Genomic DNA, 20,514 nt, shown 5'->3' with positions numbered 1-20,514 from the left:
TGAACTGAAGCTCGCAATTCCATGCTTTACTGTGAGTCATTTATGATATCTGCATGAGGAACATTAATTCAATCTTCAAGGACAAATCAAAGCTTGATTTCTAACAATGAATAATTTCAATAGTTGTGTTGGTCTACTAATATACTTCTGCAATTACCACTGACATACCATAGACTTAAGAAGATAAATTCCTGTTTATCATCATATAATTCCTCACTAAATCAAAGTAGAGTGAATTGGAGGGTAAACAAAAAGAGGTTCAAAGTCATTTGAATCAGAATAAGAACCAGATATCTTATAGAGGCTAGGGAATAATAATCTCATAAATCAGGTGGTGGTAGGCTGCTCAGAGACTCTGAATTTCCCTTAGCTTTTTACAGTAGCCACAGCATTCTTTAGCCACTCAGTGGCCCACTAAATGGTTGTTGAATGGAAGAATTAGAGAAAGAATTATTTGGCCCATGATATAGTGGAATGTGCACAATAAGTTGATATAATGGTTCTCCACAGTCATAATCACACAAAAAAGTAAAAAATAAAATAAGATTCTCTTGGATTAAGCTTAAGCAATTGACACATCTTTTTAGAACATTAAAAATAAAAAAATCAAAAAATGCATGCAATGATTTGGCATTCTTATTTGAAATGTGGTTTCTAATCAAAGCACTCATGTTTATTTCTATTATCTTACCCTTTCTTTCCCTTTATGTTAATTATGCCTTTCAAAACCTTTTCAAATAAAGTGGTTATAGTGACTTCACCAATGATAAACTTTTACAGTAGATAACAGAACCTCAGGGGTGTAACTTGATGGGTTAAGCCCAGCAACGTCTCAGAGACCTTAGCTGGGGAACTCTAAAAGATTTTGCTTATAAGAAAGTTCCATTTCGGGGCACCTGGGTGGTTCAGTTGGTTAAGCAACTGCCTTCGGCTCAGGTCATGATCCCGGAGTCCCAGGATCGAGTCCCAGGATCAAGTCCCGCATAGGGCTCCCAGCTCCTCAGGGAGTCTGCTTCTCCCTCTGACTTGCGCTCTCTCTCTCTCAAATAAATAAATAAATTCTTTTAAAAAAAGAAAGTTCCATTTCTAAACCTTGGGGAATATTATCATACACTGCTCACCTTGTTCAAATATTTGTGACATGATTTCTGCAATTAAATGACACTTTTTATCAAAAGCCAGACTGTGAGAACATCCACATCAGGAGGCAAACTGGAAACTAAAGTTCGGGAAATGGAGGCGACTTTTCAGATAATCTTCACCAGCATTCTCCGTGCCTTATCCTCTTTCTCACCCTTGCAGAAAATGTCTTTTACATAATATGTGCAGATTGACTCTTTCCCTTGATCACAGTTACTAAGTAATTGCATTACATTTCATTTCGCCTACCTTTGAATGAAAAGCCTTGCAAAATATTGCCAAATAAAGAAAAATAGAAGCTGGAACTCTTTAAAGTGCTCCAAAATGTATTTATATATTGTGGATAACCACTACTTGTGATTTGAATATCTTCTATATTCAATTCTGACTTCTGCTCATTTCTCTTACAGAAATAAATACTTTGGAATTGAATAGCTGGGTTATCGGGTAGGTGAATATTTAACACTAGAGGAAACTGCCAAATAATACTCTAATATCTTTGAATCACTTAAACTCCTACCAACAATCCACAAGAATTCCAGTTGTTTCACATTCTTTCTGCCACTTGCTCATTGCCAGTCTGTTTAATATTAGATATTCGAATGCATGTATGCTAAATATAGTAGTTAATATGAATTTCCATGAGGATTGACTGTTTTGAGCATCTTCTCTCATTATTGACAAATTTTTTATGTTTGTGAAGCAACAATGCAAATATATGGTTATTTTTCATTGATACTTTTATCTTCCCTTTTTTTAGTCATAAGAATGCTATATATATTCTTTTTGGCTTTTTAAGTTTTTATCTTAATTCCAGTTAGTTAATACACAGTGTTGTATTATTTCAGGTGCACAATATAGTGATTCAACACTTCCATACATCACCTGGTCTCATCACAACAAGTTCCCTCCTTAATCCCCATCACCTATTTCATTTATCCCCCTCATCCACCTCCCCTCTCCTAACTGGCAGTGTGTTCTCTATAGTTAAGAGTCTGTTTCTTGATCTCTCTCTCTCTTTCTCCTTTTCCCTCTGTTTGTTTTGTTTCTTAAATACCAGATATGAGTGAAATCATATGGTATTGGTCTTTCTCTGACTGACTGACTTTGCTTGGCATTATGCTTTCTAACTCTATCCATGTCATTGCAAGTGGCAAGATTTCATTTTTTTAATGGCTGAATAATATCCCATTATCTGTCAGTTGATCTATTGATCTGTCAATCTCTCTATCACCTCCTCTTTTTCCATTCTTCAATCAGTGAACACTTAGTCTGCCTCCATATCTTGGCAATTGTGAATAATACTGCTATAAACATAGGGGTGCATGTATCTCTTTGAATCAGTGTTTCTGTATGCTTTGGGTAAATACTCAGTAGTGCAATTGCTGGAACATATGGTAGCTCTATTTTTAACTTTTCGAAGGAACTTCCGTACTGTCTTCCATAGTGGTTCCACCAGTTTGCATTCCCTTAAACAGTGCATGAGTATTCCTTTTTCTCCACATTCTCAGCAATACCTGTTGTTTCTTGTGTTAATTTTAGCCATTCTGACAGGTGTGAGGTGATATCTCATTATAGTTTTGATTTGCAGTTCCTGACAGTAAGTAATGATGAGCATCTTTTCATGTGTCTGTTGCCCATCTGTATGTATTTTTTGGAGAAATGTCTATTCATGTCTTCTGCACAATTTTTAGGTGGATTATTTGAGGGTTTTTGTATTGAGTTGTATAAGTTCTTTATATATTTTGGATACTACCCCTTTACTGGATATGTCATTTGCAGATATCTTCTCCCATTCTGTAGGTTGCCTTTTAATTTTGTTAGTTGTTTCCTATACTATGCAGAAACTTTTTATTTCCATGTAGTCCTAATAGTTTATTTTTGCTTTTATTTCCCTTGCCTCAGAAGACTTATGTAGAAAAAAATTGGCTAAGCCTAATATCAAAGGAGTTACTGCCTATGTTCTCTTCTAGGATTTTTACAGTTTCAGGTCTCACATATTTAATCCATTTTTAATTTATTTTTGTGTATGGCATAAGAAAGTGGTCCAGTTTCTTTCTTTTGCATGTTGCTGTCCAATTTTCCCAACACCATCTGTTGAAAAGACTGTCTGATCCTCATTGCATATTCTTTCCTGCTTTGTCAAAGATTAAATAAGTTTCATATACTTGTGGGTTTGTTTGTGGGCTTTCTATTCTGTTTCATTGATCTATGTATCTATTTTTTGTGCCAGTACCATACTGTTTTGATTACTACAACCTTGTAATATGGCTTGAAGTCCAGAATTGTGATACCTCCACTTTGCTTTTCTTTTTCAAGATGACTTTGGTTATTGAGGGTCTTTTGTGATTCTGTACAAATCTGAGAATTTTTTTCTAGTTCTATGAAGAATGCTGTTGGTATTTGCAGCATTTGATAGGAATTGCATTAAATGTGTAGACTGCTTTAAGTAGTACAGACGTCTTATGAATATTTGTTCTTCCTGTCCGTAATCATTGAATGTCTTTCCATTTCTTTATGTCCTCTTCAATTTCTTTCATCAATGTTTTACATTTTTTAGGGTATAGGTCTTTCATCTCTTTGGTTAGGTTTATGCCTATGTATCTTATTATTTCTGGTGCAGCTGTAAATGGGATTGTACTGAATTCATGTATCATTTTTGGCTATTTTCAAGTATTCTATTATAATAGTATCATGTCATTTGCAAATAGTGAAAATTTGACTTCTTCCTTGCTGATTTGAATGTCCTTTATTTCTGTTGTCTGATTGCTGTGCTACAACTTCCAGTATTATGTTGAATAAAAGTGGTGAAAATGGACATCCTTGTCTTACTCCTGACCTTAGGGAAAAACCTCTCAGTTTTTCTCTGTTAAGGATGATGTCAGCTGTGGGTTTTTATATATGGCCTTTATTATGTTGAGGTATGTTCCCTTCAACCTGCTTTGTTGTGGGTTTTTATCATGAATGGATGTTGTACTTTGTTAAATGTTTTTTCTGCATCTTTTGAAATGATCATGTAGTTCTTATCCTTTCTCTTATTCATGCGTTTTAACATGTTGATTGATTTGTGAATATTGAACCACCCTTACAATCCAGGAATAAATCTCCCTTGGTCATGGTGAGTGACTCTTTATAATATGCTGTTGAATTTTGAGGACTTTTGTATTTTTGCAGGGATATTGGCCTATAGTTCCCTTTTTTTAGTACTGTCTTTGTCTGATTTTGTTGTCAGGGTAATGCTGACTTCATAGAATGAATTTGGAAGTTTTCCTTCCTTTTCTATTTTTTAAAATCATTTGAGAAGTATAGATATTCACTTTTCTTTAAATTTTTGGTAGAATTTGCCTGTTTGGAATTCATGTGATCCTGGACTTTTGTTTATTGGGAGGTGTTTTTTGTTTTGTTTTGTTTTGTTATATTGATTCAGTTTCTTTGCAGGTGATTGGTCTGTTCAAGCTTTCTATTTCTTTCTGTTTCAGTTTTGGTAGTTTATATGTTTCTAGGAATTAATGTATTTCTTCCAGATTGTCTAATTTGTTGGCATATAGTTTTTATAGTATTCTGTTGCAACTGTTTGTATTTATGTGTTGTTGGTTGTTATTTTTCCTCTTTCTTATTTGAGTCTTTTCTCTTTTTTCCTTGATAAGTCTGGCTAGGGGTTTATCAATTTTGTTGATTTTTTTTTTCAGAGAATCAGTTCCTGGATTCATTGATCTGTTCTATTATTTTTTAGTTTCTATATAATTTATTTCTACTCTAATCTTTATAATTTTCATCCCCCTCCTGGCATTAGACTTTGATTGTTGTTCTTTTCTAGCTCCTTTAGGTGTGGGGTTAGGTTTTTTGAGATTTTTCTTGCTTCTCTTAAGACTTACTTATTTATTTATTTTAGAGGGAGAGAGAGAGAGAGAGCAAGCACAGGGGGTAGGCAAAGGGAGAGGGAGAGGGAGTCTTAAGCAGACTCCATGCTGAGCACAGAGCCAACTCAGGGCTCAATCTTGCAACCCTGATATAACAACCTATAACAAATGAAGAGATAACAATCTGCAACAAACCAAGAGTCAGATACTTAACTGACTGAGACACCCTTGAGATTTTTCTTGCTTCCTGAGGTAGGCTTGTATTGCTGTAAACTTCCCTCTTAGGACTGCTTTTGTTGCATCCTGAAGGTTTTGGATCATCAAGTTTTTATTTTCATTTTATCCATGTACTTTTTAATTTCTTTTTTTATTTCCTGGTGGACCCATTTATTGTTTACTAAGGTGTTATTTAACCTCCATATGTTTGTGGTCTTTCCAGGTTTTATCTTGTGGTTTACTTCTAGTTTTATAACGTTGTGGTCAGAAAAGATGCATGGTATGGCTTTGATCTTCTTGAATTAGTTGAGGCTTGTTTTGTGGGCTAATAAGTGATCTATTCCGGAGAACGTTCCATGTGCACTTGAAAAAAAATGTGTCCTCTGCTGTTTTAGGATGGAATGTTCTGAATATATCTGTAAAACCCATCTGTTCCAATGTGTCATTCAAAGCCATTCTTTCCTTGCTGGTTTTCTGTTTAGATGATCTGTCCATTGATGTAAGTGGGGTGTAAAAGTCCCCTACTAGTCCCCCTAATAATTGTATTATTATTGATTAGTTCCTTTTTGTTATTAACTGTTTCATGTATTTGAATGCTATGTTGGGTGCATAAATATTTCCAATTGGTGGGTGCCTGGGTGGCTGAGTTGGTTAAGCCTCTGCCTTTGGCTCAGGTCATGATCTCAGGGTCCTGGGATCGAGCCCCGCATCTGGCTCTCTGCTCAGCAGGGAGCCTGTTTCCCCTTCTCTCTCTGCCTGCCTCTCTGCCTACGTGTGCTCTCTCTCTGTGTCAAATAAATAAATAAATAAATCTTTTAAAAAAATATTTGCAATTGTTATATCTTCTTGTTTGGTTATCCCCTTTATTATTATATAGCATCCTTTGTTTCTTATTATAGTCGTTATTTTAAATTCTACTTTGTCTGATATAACTACTGTTACTCTGGCTTTCTTTTGACATCAATTTATTTGCTAAAAGTTTCTCTGTCTCCTTGCTTTCAATCTGTAGGTGTGTTTAGATCTGAAGTGAGTCTTTTGTAGGCAGCATATAGATGGATGTTGTTTTTTAATCCATTCTGTCACTGTATGTCTTTTGATTGGAGCATTTAGTCCATTTACACTCAAAGTAATTAATAGATATGTATTTATTGCCATTTTGTTATTGTTTTTGCCATTTTGTTTTGTGGTTGTTTCTGAAGATTTTCTCTGCCCTTTCTTGTCTTTCTCCTTTTCATGGTCTCCTGATTTTTTAGTGATATGTTTAGATTTCATTCCCTTTATTCTTTGCATATTTATTATTTTTTTGATATACAGTTACCATTAGGTTCATATATCACCTCTTCTGCATATAACAGTCTATATTCATGGTTATTTATGTTCGAACCCATTCTTTACTCCTTTTCCTTCTCACCTTTTAGATATATGTTCTTATATTTTATACCTTTTATTTTGTGTGTTCCTTCACTGAGTTTTTTTTACAGAAATTTTCATTTCTATTACTTTTGTGTTTCCTGTCTTTATTCTGTGACTTTTGTTCTCTCCTTTCCATTCAGTCCCCTTTCATATTTCCTGCAAGACTGATTTAGGGGTCATGAACTCCTTTATTTTTGTTAGTTTGGAAAAACTCTTTATCTGTCCTTCTATTCTGAATGATAGCCTTGTGGGATAGAGTGTTCTTGGCTACTAGGCACTTTGAATATATCATGACACACCCTTTCGGCTTTGAAAGTTTCTGCTAAAAAATCCCCTGCTAGCTTTATGGGTTTTCCCTTGTAATTTACTGTTTTCTTTTGTCTTGTTGCTTTAAATTTTTTTTTCTTTATCACTATATTTTGTAAATTTAATTATAATATGTCTTGATGTGGCTCTGCTTTTGTTGATATTGATGGGAGTTCTCTTTGCCTCCTGAATCTGGATATCTGTTTCTTTCCCCAGATTAGGTAAGTTTTAAGGTATTATTTCTTCAAATAATTGTTTTGCCCCTTTTTCTCTCTTCTTCTGGGACTCCTATAGTACAAATGTTATTATATTTGATGGAATCACGGAGTTCCCCAAGTCTATTCTTACTTTGCATAATTCTTTTTTCTCTTTTTTGTTTATCTTGATTACTTTCCATTACTCTGGCTTCTCAGTCTCTTCTTCCATCCTGCTATTAATTCCATCAAGCATGTTTCTCATTTTGTTTATTGTGCCCTTTATATGTTATGTTATTCCTCATATCCGTGTTAAGTGTCTCACTTATGTCTTCCACTCTTCTCAGGTCCAGTGAGTATCCTTACGATCATTACTTTAAATTCTTTATCAGCCATGTTACTTATATGTGCAATGCTATATATATTCTTGATATGCTAAAAATGTTTTATCCTAATCTTTAGTCTGACCGTTTATCTCCTAATGATATCTTTTAATGAACACAGTATTCAATTTGATGAAAATTCTTAACATTTTTATTGATTTTTAATCAATATTTTATTTTAGGTTTAGTGTTTTTATGCACTAAGAAACATTTACCTACTGTAGAGTCACAGTGATGTTTGGCTAGATTTTTTAGGAGCTTTATTGCTTTACTTTAATATTTAGGTGCATGACAATCCTTGCAAGCAGGCAAGGTTTATAGTATCCCTGAAGATGGCCAGATCTTACATCAACATTTACTGAAAAGACTTCCTTTTAACCATTATGTTGCCTTCCCACTTTTGTCCATATCAATTGGCCATATAACTGTGGGTTTGTTTCTAAACTCTCTGTGCTATTCCATTGATGAGTCTCTCAGTATTCTTCTTGAAAACTTTAGCTTTATTGTAAATTTTGAAATTGAATAGTATGATACCTACAAGTGTGTTATAGTTTTATAAGATAGTTCTGGCTAGATTTTGTTTTCATATGAATTAGATTGATTTCCATATAAACTTAAGAATCAACTGATAAATTCGTACAAAAAACAGCTGACAAATTTGACTCAACATTTCTTTTAACCTATAAGCAACATTGGAAAAAATTGGTATCCAAACAATATTGAGTCTTATAATCTTACGTCAAAATATACCACTTAATTTTTAAATGAGTCTTATTTTGGAATAATTTTAGATTTACAGAAAAGTTACAATGGCACTAAAGAGTTCCCATATACTCCTCATTCAGTTTCAGTTTTCTTTCAATGTTACCAGCTAATATCACTGTGATACATTATTCAAAACTAAGAAGTCAACATTAGTATATTGCTATTAATTAAACTCCACACTATTCTGATTTTACTAGTTTTTGCCATTAAGATCCTTTTTCTGTCCCAGTATCCAATGCAGCATATCACGTTGTAGTCTTTATAACCTGTCTCCTTCAATCTGTGACAATTTCTCAGTCTTTTCTTAATTTATGACCTTCATAGTATTGAGGAATATTATTAAGGTACTCTTTTGACTGCCCCCCCCAATTTGAATTGGTCTGTTTGTTTTTTCCTCAAGATTACACTCAGGATATTGAGTTTCAGAAAAAATGCCACAAAGGTGAGGTGCCTTTTCCATCACATCATTATCTGGTTGTCTATGACATATACATATTATCACTGATGATATCAGCCTTGATCACTTGGTTATGTTAGTGTTTGTCAGATGTCTCCACTAAAAAGTTAATATGTTTTCCCTTTGCATATTTTTTTATTGAAATGTGGTTCTTAAGTAAAACCCATACTCAGAAATTGCAAGGACAGAGGAAAAGGGGGATTAAGTGCCAACTCTTGGAGGGGCGCTATATACATATATTATCTGGAATTACTCTATAAAGAAGATTTGTATCTTCTCCCTTAATTATGTATTTAATCATTTATTTATATCCATGTGGATTCATGTATTTGCTTTGTACTTTGGGTTATAATCAAATACTGCATCATTCTTTCTGCTGCTACTCTTATTCCAGATTGGACCATTGAGAGCGCTTTCAGGTTGGCTCCTGTGTCCCCTTGACATGTCCCCATTGTTTTTGTTTTATTCACACTTCATAACTCTCTGGAACTATAAGACGATCCAGACTTATCTTGTAATTTTCCTGCCACATTACTAGATCTAACCATTTATCCAAGGATCTCTGGTTCTCTTTTACTGGGGAATATCAAGAGCCCAATGGAGAACTGAGTCTTTACCCCCTCCTAACATCAAAGAGACAGAATGAGGTAGAGGCAGAGACAAAAGGTACTCTGCTTTTCCTCCTCTCTTTAAGGCAGTGGGGCCCAGTGAAGCTGAACTTCCACTAATACAAAACAGCAACAAAATAGGATGAGTTGGTTACCACTTCCTTTCTCTTTAATGAAAGTGAGGTGTGATGGCAATCTAATTTTATATTCCCTCATGGAGGTAATTAGGCCGTGTGAGTTGGTGCCCTACTTTTTCTGGGATAATGTCAGTGGGGCTGAGATAAGGGAAGTTGTACTTCTACCTACCACATGTCTACAAAGAAGCAGTGTGAGTCACTGCCCCACTTTTGATAGTGTGTTGTCAGTAGGGCCCAGTGGGAAGCTGAGCATACATACTCACCCAGTCTTCAAAAGAAAACTGCTTTCCTAGCAACAAAAATGTAAATATGATAAGATGTCTTATTATATAACTAATATTCCAAATGTTCATTTTTTATTTAATAGAAAATCCCTTGTCATATCAAGAACCAGGAAAATAACAGCATGAATGAGAAAAGATAACCAACAAACTGAACAGACACCAACAATGAGATGGATCAGATGTTGCCTAAGGGTTAGTGGCTACTGTGTATAATTTTATATAAGGCTGTATCTGGTATTACTATATTCTTTAAAATTCTCTTTACTTTGTTCTAGCCAATCCTCATTAATCTCTTGGTTTAGTTAATAACTCATTATATTGTATACTTCTTATTCAAATTACTATGTTGTTTCTCCCTTCTAATTTGACCCTGAGTATTAATGATTAGAGAATGGTTTTGTGTTTGGGCCTTCTCTGAGCCCTTATATTCAGCTACTTCTGACAGGGATAGTTGTTGTAAGGTATTTTGTTTCCAGTGTGGTGACTCAAGTGCCATTACAGGGAAAAAAAAACTTCGGTGTGTAAGAGAAGTATATAGAAAGGGATGGTGGTATAATGCAAATGTTGTACTGGAATGTAACTTTAGTCCCTTTCATTGATGTCAACAAATTCAAGAGAAAAAGTTGAGATATTTTGAGAAATTTTCTTGGATAGACAGTGTTTTCTGGCCCATGATCCAGTTCCAAAACTAAGTACTGTGGTGAAAAGATCAAAGCAACCTGTTAACTGATCACAGCTGGGCATAGAAAACAGGAGGGAGAATCTGCCTTGTTCTCCTAAATGAAGTACTTGGCTACATCTTCTGCTACTGATCTCCCCTGTCCTTGACCTAATATGTTAATATTACCGCTGAGCATTGCTTTTGGATTTTGCCATGGAGCAAGATGCCTTATAAATGGTCTCAGTTTGATTGAAACTAGGTCTTGAAGTAAGTAACCTGTTTCAAAGGACCCATTGTATAAAGGAAACTGTTTCAAATATTCAGACAATTATTTTAGAGACTTAGATCTATAAATAATAAACCCTGTGATTCAACATTTGAATAACAAATCACTTAAGGGCAGCAGAGGGAACATTTGAGAGGAAAAGTGAGTGAGCACAGAGGGAAAGGATAGGGAATGGACTTCATGAGTGAGAGAAAAAATGTGAATGTATGTTCAGGAGAATTTTATGTCCTCATACATTGAACATACCATAAAGATATGAAATCACAAATGAGAGGTATAACAGACATAGTCTCATTCTTACAGACAACATTTCAGAAAGGTCAAAGATTAATGTTGATGTTGGGAAGTCAGAGTAAGTGCTATTCATTTCACAAAGAGAAGGGAACCAATCTACCCAGGGACTTGGCAACCTGGGAATATATTACTTTTGTCTTTCTTCCCACATTTCTAGCAGAACCAAAACACTCAAGTTTACTATGCAGTCAAGTTCAGTACAGAACTGTCCATTTCAAAGACCTCTCTGAATTCTTACTCTCCCTACTAAAGACAAACACAAGACATGCAGCTGTCTTTATTTTGTTCTCTAGGTGGAAGCATTCTCTCTGCCTTATTCCACTTCCTTATGGTGTGATAATCACCCACAGGGCATGGCTGAGGTAGAAGTAAGTACCATTCAAAAGACTGTCGGAGCTGAAAGAGGCCATGGGGAATTTGGCCATAAACAAACTTACCACAGACCAGATATGTGGGTCACGGATAGCTCAGATATATTTATTGAAGATGTGAAAGTTCTAACAATTTTGTAAAATGGGAACTTGATTTACTTTTTAGTCTATTGAAAGAAAAAAACACATGGGAAAGTCCAGTTTAGATGTCTCTTCTTAGTCCTTTTTTCCCTCTCTATGGCAAGTAAATTAGCCAGAGGTATGTTTCCAAACCCTCTTTCCTTTCTGCTGGATTTGCATAACATGGCCTCCTAACACCTTTACAAGCTGTTTTTCATTTTCTGTTAGGTTCGGTTGGTCATCAGAAAGTCAGAGTGTTGGGGCACCTGGGTGGCTCAGTGGGTTAAGCCTCTGCCTTCGGCTCAGGTGGTGATCTCGGGGTCCTGGGGTCGAGCCCCACATCGGGCTCTCTGCTCTGCGGGGAGCCTGCTTCCTCCTCCTCTCTCTCTCTGCCTACTCATGATCTCTGTCTACCAAGTGAATAAATAATAAAAATCTTTAAAAAAAAAAAAAAGAAAGTCAGAGTGTTGGGTGCACAGAATGGAAAAGTGGGAAAGTGTACAGTCAACAACCAGACTTCCACCCAAGAGCCAAGCTAATCTAGAGCTGAGAGGAAGGAAAGAGGACATCTTTGGGATTAAGTTTATCTCTCTCTTTGAATTGAACAATGAAAAGTTGAATTGTTAACTTCTTCTCAAGAGATACAGGAAATGAACTTTCTGCCCTATCAATATTTGTACCTCTTGATTGATCTCCCCTTTCCGTCTTAAGAGTGTTCAAGTGTTTTTGCTAATATTATGTGGATTTGAAATGAAGAAATTTTGGGATACCAAAGAGTGGGGGGGGGTTAGTTTGTAAGTATTTTGTTTGGGTTTGGTTTGGTTTATTTTGAGGTAAAGCAGGTCTTTTCAATACTTAGTTCCTAACAACTTGAAAACCAACAGGTTAGAGAGAACTAAAATATTGCCTAAATAAGAAAGCAAAACCAGGAAGAAGCTTATTCTTCTTTGGGCATGAAACCATCCAAAAATACATAAAGCAGGTAAGAAGAAGCTTACTCAGGGAGAAATGGAAGTTGGAAGGCAGTTGGGTGGGTATGCAAAGTTCTTACAAAAAAAGATGAATGTCATGCTGTGGTAGTGGGGATTGGGCAGAGATGAAAAGAGCTACATTCATATAGGACTAATTAGGCAGAGAAGACACCTTCAGCCATATTGTGTACAGTGCCCTATTTAGGAAGACGCTATTCACATATACTGTATTATGAAGTACACACCTTTCTGAGTAATGTGTAATAGACACAACTTTTGTGGCGGCTAAAGTCCCTGAGGAAAATTTGTCCCAAATAACTCATTTAGTGGTCTCTTACCCTTTAGTACAAAGAGATATGGCCAATGAGATGGAGACTTATACTGGAGATATACCCCTTCCTAAATCCTGCTAGGTAAAAAACTCCCTGATTTAGACAATACCAAGACTTGGTCAACATGGTACTCTCTATACTCAGCAATATAATTCCACTCATCTTCATAAATGCAACAGAGTTCCTGTGTGGGCTCTTTGTTAGAATTTCAACATAGTTCTAGACAGTCCCGTATATACACAGGTTATCTGAAAACACCAGAATGGACGCAGACCTGGAAAATGAGACTAGATGGAATATCCAGTGATTTATTCAACTGGAAAATCACCAAGCACATACTGTATGCCAGTCCATCTGTGAAGTGCTATAAATATAGAAGGACAGCAGGGAAAGCAGAACTTAGTATCTTCAAGTTGACATGCTATTAGTACAAATATATAATAGTTAATAAATGAGTAGAATGTGAGTTCTGCACAACAACCCAGAGTACCTTGGGAAAAGCAGTAAATAGTATTGAGGGTCCAGAAAGGATGAGATGTGGCAATTTCAAATAGAGTGATCGGAGAAGGCTTTTCTGAGAAGGCACTATTTGAGCAAAGTTCTGTGTTAGGTAAGGGATAGAATCAGTCTCTAGTCTCCCAATGCTCCAAGACTTCCCCCCTGTCTTGGCAATGAAAAGGAATCTCAGTTTTTCCTGTTGATCTTTTCTTGCTGTCCATACCCACCTCCAGCCCACATAATTCCATTCTGTTCCAAGGGATTTTGTGATGCAAATTCATGGGAATATTGAGTCACTCTGCTTTGAGAAGTGGAAAGGAAAAGGGAGCACACAAAGCGGCTGTCAAGCTGTATAATATATCCCTAAGACAGGAGAATAGGAGTTGAAGGAAATTTTTTTTAAAAGTAGCTGTTGCCATGATACTTTATGTAGAGGGGCTTTCTCTTCCCTGGGAGGTTTCCAAAAATCACCAGTAAGAAATTGAATGTATTTTCTAAAAAAAGAAAAAAAGAAAAGAAATTGAAGACATTTAAAATTATGCTTTTGCTGATACTGATTATCCTTGACCACGAAGAATTCAGATCAGAGACTGAGACATCATTTTCTTGTCTTGAAGGAGCTGCCTGTTAAACTGACAGTAGATGTGCACAGATTTGTCTAGGAATTAATCAAACTTGCTATCCTCTGCTAATATAAAACCAGTATATGGCTATGATGGTTGATGCTTGTGCTTCTGCATTGCCACTAGACTGAATTTAGAATGACCTAGCACAAGACAACATGGTGATAAGAGGGAAGGTTCAATTGGAAAGACAGATTGCAGTCAAACTCTCTGATAGAGAGCTCATCACATCTGCAGAGTGAATGGGGTATTTACTCTTTCTACTATGAGAAGAGAGACATAAAGTGTCCAGTAGGCCTTAAGACATTCAGTTGGGAAGAGGAATATGGGGGCTAATCATATTGAGAAAAGTCTTCTTGGAAATAATGGCACTTTTTTGGTAAAATGCGGGGCTTCCTGCAGCTTTGAATATAGGTCACAGATTTTTACCATTAAAGAAGGAAGACTTCAAGAGGCACTTGGGTGGCTCAGTTGGTTGGGCCGCTGCCTTCGGCTCAGGTCATGATCCTGGAGTCCCAGGATCGAGTCCCATGTTGGGCTCCCAGCTCCACGGGGAGTCTGCTTCTCCCTCTGACCTTCTCCACTTTTTTTTTTTAAGATTTTATTTATTTATCAGATAGAGATCACAAGTAGGCAGAGTGGCGTGGCAGGCGGGGGGGGGGGGGAAGCAGGCTCCCTGCTGAGCAGAGAGCCCGATGTGGGACTCGATCCCAGGACCCTGGGATCATGACCTGAGCCAAAGGCAGAGGCTTTAACCCACTGAGCCACCCAGGTGCCCCTGACCTTCTCCACTCTTATGCTCTCTCTCTGTCTCTCTCTCAAATAAATAAATAAAATCTTTTAAAAAAAAAGACTTCTGGACATCAAGATGATTTCCTTTATCTCAGTCTTCATTATTACTTGATACATGATCTTTCCCAAACTTGCTTGACAATTTAAAAGACCTTTCATCCCCTAATTGTCAAGTGGTAGAACAAGCTCCAATTTAAGACTGAGAATCTTCTCAGCCGAACTGTCTTCCAATATTCTTGGGCCCATTTTTAATATACATAATTTAATATTTCATTTTATATACAATAGTGCAGCTTATTAGTGAACACTTCGGTGAGTTTAGATAAATATGAAAATTGTATAAAAGTGACAAAATCCAGGGTCCCTGGGTGGCTCATTCAGGTAAGCATCTGCCTTCTACTCAGGTCATGATCCCAGAGTCCTGGGATGGAGCCCTGCATTGGGCCCTTTGCTAAGTGGGGAGACTGCTCCTCCTCTCCCTCTACCTGCTGCTCTGCCTACTTGTGCTCCCCTTCTCTCACAAATAAATATTTTTTAATAAAAAATGACATAATGTAAGATATAGAATAGTAACACCATATAAAAAAATCTTACCAGTTCAGAATCAGAAATCCCCTCAGTTCCGAGACTCTAGAATATATTCACCATATTTGTTTTCTCATATTTCGGTGCCCCAGGCTCTGTAGCATGGGAGAAACACAGGATCCCAGTAGCATGTTTCTTAGACATAAAAAAGAAAATACAAAAACATGCTCAAAGTGATATTACTCCGGTTTAAGGCTCAGAAAAATCAGGTGCTGAGAGGAATATTAGGGCCTTCCTAGGCCTCAACATGCTATCTATCTTATAGATCACTCTTGATAAGTAAAAAAATACTTTTACTCCTGAGTCTGAGAAAGGAAAGAGATTTTTACTCTCTCCATCCTACCAATAACTGATCATTATTCCCACTTTGCTTTCAGGATCTTGTGTGTCTTCACTGCTTATTCTGTGCTTTTAGAGTTGAGATAGGTAACTCAGGTAGAGGGCCTCAGATCTTTGAATGACAAGGCTGGAGTTGGTGTGATGGAGGGCATTTTCTGCTTATCTGGATCTGAGGAATATAAATCACTTGTTGAATGCTTTATTATAAGAATGGGAAAAGGAGAGGGTTAGGGTGGCTGGGTTATGGACACTGGGGAGGGTATGTGCTATGGTGAGTGCTGTGAGATGTGTAAGCCTGATGATTCACAGACCTGTACCCCTGGGGCAAATAACACATTATATGTTAATAATAATAAAAAATTTAAAAAGTAAAAAGAATGAGAAAAGGAGCAAGATAAGACGTGCAAGGATATATCTTCCACAAGTGAGAGAACCTGCGGAAAAGGCTTAAGGTTTCTGAGTTCTGAAAACTGCCATGGAACACCTACTGCAGGTGAGAGGATAGCACTTATGAGGGATAGATGAGAAAGAGGGTGGGTGCTGCACAGTTTCTTTGGATAAATGTCAGCAGCTACTCACAACCTGAAAGCATCACATGATCGTTTCATAAATGCATGAGGGGATATTTAGGCAGGAGTATCAACCTTGAAATTCTTTGTGTAGTACCCTACTCCAGAGAGTGGCAATCATGTGTAATTAAATGTGATTGGCATCTCTGTGAGTGGAGTAATACATGACATGTACAACGTAAATGATGGTACTACGGGTGCACTGGGACTGTTTAGTTACATGCAGAGGGATGCTTTTCTTAGAGTGCAAGTCCGCCTCCAACCCCCACCATCGTACTACCCCCTAGTGCTGGCCTCCATCAAGGGAACTCTCTTAGATACCTTTTCAGAAGTAAGACCTAGGAAATGACGATCTCATGAACTCTCCTCTCACTGTTTCTTCTGGGATTCATATCCCTTTTCCCAAAGTTGGTGTTCCTCACTGCCTGTGCAATATTTTTCATTTTTATAGAAACTTTTTCCTGCACCATCTCAAATCCTTTAACCTGTTCTTTCCTATCAGCTCCCCTCACTATTTTTAAGGTTTCTCCTTTAGGCCTCCTTAAATTCCCCACTTCCTTTCATTCTCTATCTTACTGAAGCTCAATTTGTTTTTTTATTCTCAAGTATTGAAGCTCTTTCTTTCTTCATGGGCCCAGAAGATCTTCATTCTTTCAAAAATACCTATGAATCCACTGTAAATTATCTATTTTTTAGGGTTTTAAATTTTACTCATTGCTGCAATTTTATTTTGTTACTTTCAAAAATTTTTTAAAGATTTTATTTATTTTTGATTTATTTATGTATTTATTTGAGAGAGAGCACAAGAGTGGGGGTAGAGAGAGAAAGAGGGAGAAACAGATGGTCTGCTGAGCAGGGACCCCAATGTGGGACTCCATCCCAGGACCCTGGGATCATGACCTGAGCCAAAGTAGCAGCTTAACCAACTGAGCCACCTGGGCAACCCATTTCATTACTTTTCAAAAGTTAAGTATCCTTTTTAATTGTGCAGAGGAGATTGGATGCTATCATGTGCTTGGATGCTATCCTCTGTGCTGGAGAGATGTCTATAGAGCAAGACAAAAATTTTACTTCCTTGTATTACACAAAGTAAGATAAGTGCCTCCTGGTGCCTCCCTCCTTTAATTCTGATCAGAGAGTTGAGGTAGAAATGGGCCTTTGTGGTATTTTGTCCATACAAACAAGCCATATAGAGTGCCATGCTTCAATTCTTTGTAAAAGTTTAGTTTCAGACATCTTATCTCCTACCATCATGGCCACTCTACAAATGCCTACTGATACTGATCATAGTACTTTGTGGTTTTCATTTTATTTTCTTTTGATTTAGTTCTTGTTTTTTTTTTTAATTGAAAATCAATTAGCTAACATATAGTGTATTATTAGTTTCAGAGGTAGAGTTCAGGGATGCACTAGCTGCATATAACACCCAGTGCTCATTCCTACAAGTACCCTCCTTAATGCCCATCACCTAATTACCCCATTCCTCCACCCATCTCCTGTCCAGCAACCCTCAGTTTTTTACCTAGAGTTCGGCATCTCTTATGGTTTGTCTTCCTTTCTGATTTTGTCTTATTTTATTTTTCCTTCCCTTCCCCTATGTTCATCTGATTTGTTTTTTAATTTCCAAATATGAGTGAAATCATATGACATTTGTCTTTCTCTGACTGACTTATTTGCTTAGCATGATGTCCTCTAGTTCCATCCATGTCACTGTAAATGGCAAGATTTGTGTTTTTAGAGACAGGTTTTCTTTTTTTTTTTTTTTTTTGATGCTTCATATGTGGGATTTGGATGTGAATTTTTCTATGTTTTCTTATTTAATTTTGAGTCATTTGTTATTTGATTATTGTTGATTTGTCTGTAAATAACATATATAAATAGTCCATTCCCCAAGACCCTCCCTGAATTTTCAGAGAGTGTCCATTGTCCCCCAAATTACCTCATGCTGGCACTTGTAGTAAAACTCCACCCCAACTTAACCCCTGGTAACCACTGCTCTGTTTTCCATCCTTAGCATTTGTCTTTTCCAAAATATCATGTAAGTACGGCTTTACAGTATTTTGCTTTTTGGCCTGATCCCTTTAACAAAGACATTGAAAATTCACCCATGTTTTTATGTGAATCAATGTTCTCTTTGTTTTTATTGCCAAGTAGTATTACAGTTAAATGTGAAGTAAATCTGTTATTTCCAGTTGCTGGTGATTATGAATAAAGCTACTGTAAACTTTCACATACAGATATATGTGTGAAGACAAGTTTCATTTCACTATAAATAGTATAAATAACTACAGTGGGATTGCTATGTCTATGCAAAGTTTATGTTTAAACTGGTAAGAAACTGAAAAAAAAACTGTTTTTCATAAAGAATTTACCATTTTGTGATTCTATGAGAGATACAGTTGCAAAATCATCACCAACACTTAGAATCAACAATTTTTTAAATGTTCTACAGTGTTTGTAGATTTATCATATTTTAGTTTAAACTTTTATATCTTTATTGAGTGGCTATATTGCGCATCTTTTTATGTACTTAAGCCATCCATAATCTTCTATAGTAAAGTATCTGTTGAGATATTTTCCCATTTTATTGTTTTTTTATTTTTATTGTGGAATTTTGAGATTTTATTATATATTCTGATTATGATTCTTTTGATAGAAATGTGATTTGCATATATTTTATCTCAGTCTGTGATTTATTGGTTTAATTCTCTTAAATTTAAGTTTTTATATTGTGCTTTCAATGCAATATCTAAGCTCTTTTAGTCTTAGACATATATGAATCTTGGTGGACAGATTTTTGTTCCACATTTTGAATGTGATCCCGCTGTCTTCTGATCCCTATGGTTTCTGGCAGAAAGTCAGCTGTTAATCTTGAGGCTCCCTGGTATGCAGTCAGTTGCTTTTCTATGGCAGCTTTCAAATTCCCTTTAAAAACTGCATCATTCTCAATCTCTCCTCTCCCTTCATCCCTTTCATCTCCCTCTGTCCCTCCATCTCTTTCTCTTTCTCTTTTACCCCAGCACCAAGATTGAATATAATGACTTCTATGACAGATTTCTTTGTATCTATCTTACTTTGGGTTTGTAACACATTTTTGTTGTATAGAGATTCATGATTTTTTTTTTTTCTGATTCATTTCCTTTCTCCTCATTCTGGTATTTCCATTATGCATATTTTATTGTGCCTTCTGATGTTTCACCTTTCTCTCAGACTCTATTCATTTTTCTGCATTCATTTTATTCTCCATCGGGTTTTATCATTATTAACCTATTTTCAAGTTACTGACTCATTTGCTAATGCAAATCTACTGTTGAACCTCTCTATTTTTTTTTTCAGATATTGTGCTTTAAAACTCTGGAATATTCATTCCTTAAAATTTTTCTACCTATTTTAGATATACATGTTTGATGAGTTGTTCATCTTGATATATACATTACCATAACTTCCTTTATTTCTCAAATAAGGGTTACTTTTTGAAAATATTTATAATGTTTATTTTAAAGTCTTTATCTATTAAAATGATATTTGGAACCTCTACACAGGAATTTTTTCTTGTGTGCTTTTCTCCAATGTATAAGATATGTTTTCCTTTCCCTTGCATGTCTCATCTCATAATTTCTATTGAAAACTGGAATTTTAAGTAATTAATTTTGCCAGCTCTGGCTAATGATTCCCCTTCTCTGGAACTGTTTTGTTGTTGGTGTTTTTTTGCCTTTTTATTTGTCTATTGACTTGGCAATACTGTATTGAAGTTTTGTCTGTATCGTGAAGCAGTTTCTGTTTTTCCTATTAGGGCACAGCCTTTGGTATGCACACAGTCATTCTGAGAAGACAGTGGTTTTAGTGGAGTTCTCTTTGACTCTTTTTGTTTTCTCATTCTTCAAGCTATCTCCCTCCATTGTATCACACCCAGCCTTTAGACTTTCTAATTGTAGGCAAATCATTATGTAGTTTTCAAAATGCTATAGAAAAAAATTGCTCCAGAGTTTGATCTAAATAATTCACATTCTTTTGCACAGGTAGTTTTGAGGCAAGTCTTTGAGGTTTTAGATACCACAAGGGCTCTTCTTAGCTATCTCTTCCCCTTGTCCTCTTTGGTAAGCAAGCTGGGCTACATTTTAGCTTATTGCTCCCAGAGTGCCACAGTATCATTTTATTTACTGACCACCAAAATTTACATTGGTTTTGAGAGTGTGGTTAGGTTTGAACTTCCATATATTCTGTTACAGATAAAGTCATGTTCTTTACAGAGAGCTGTAATGTTCTCTGTTATTTAGGCTAGCCACTCAGAGTGACTAAAAGATTCAAAT

Source organism: Martes martes, assembly GCF_963455335.1.
Source record: "Martes martes genome assembly, chromosome: X".
Taxonomy (NCBI): domain Eukaryota; kingdom Metazoa; phylum Chordata; class Mammalia; order Carnivora; family Mustelidae; genus Martes; species Martes martes.
This window is presented reverse-complemented; position numbering follows the sequence as displayed.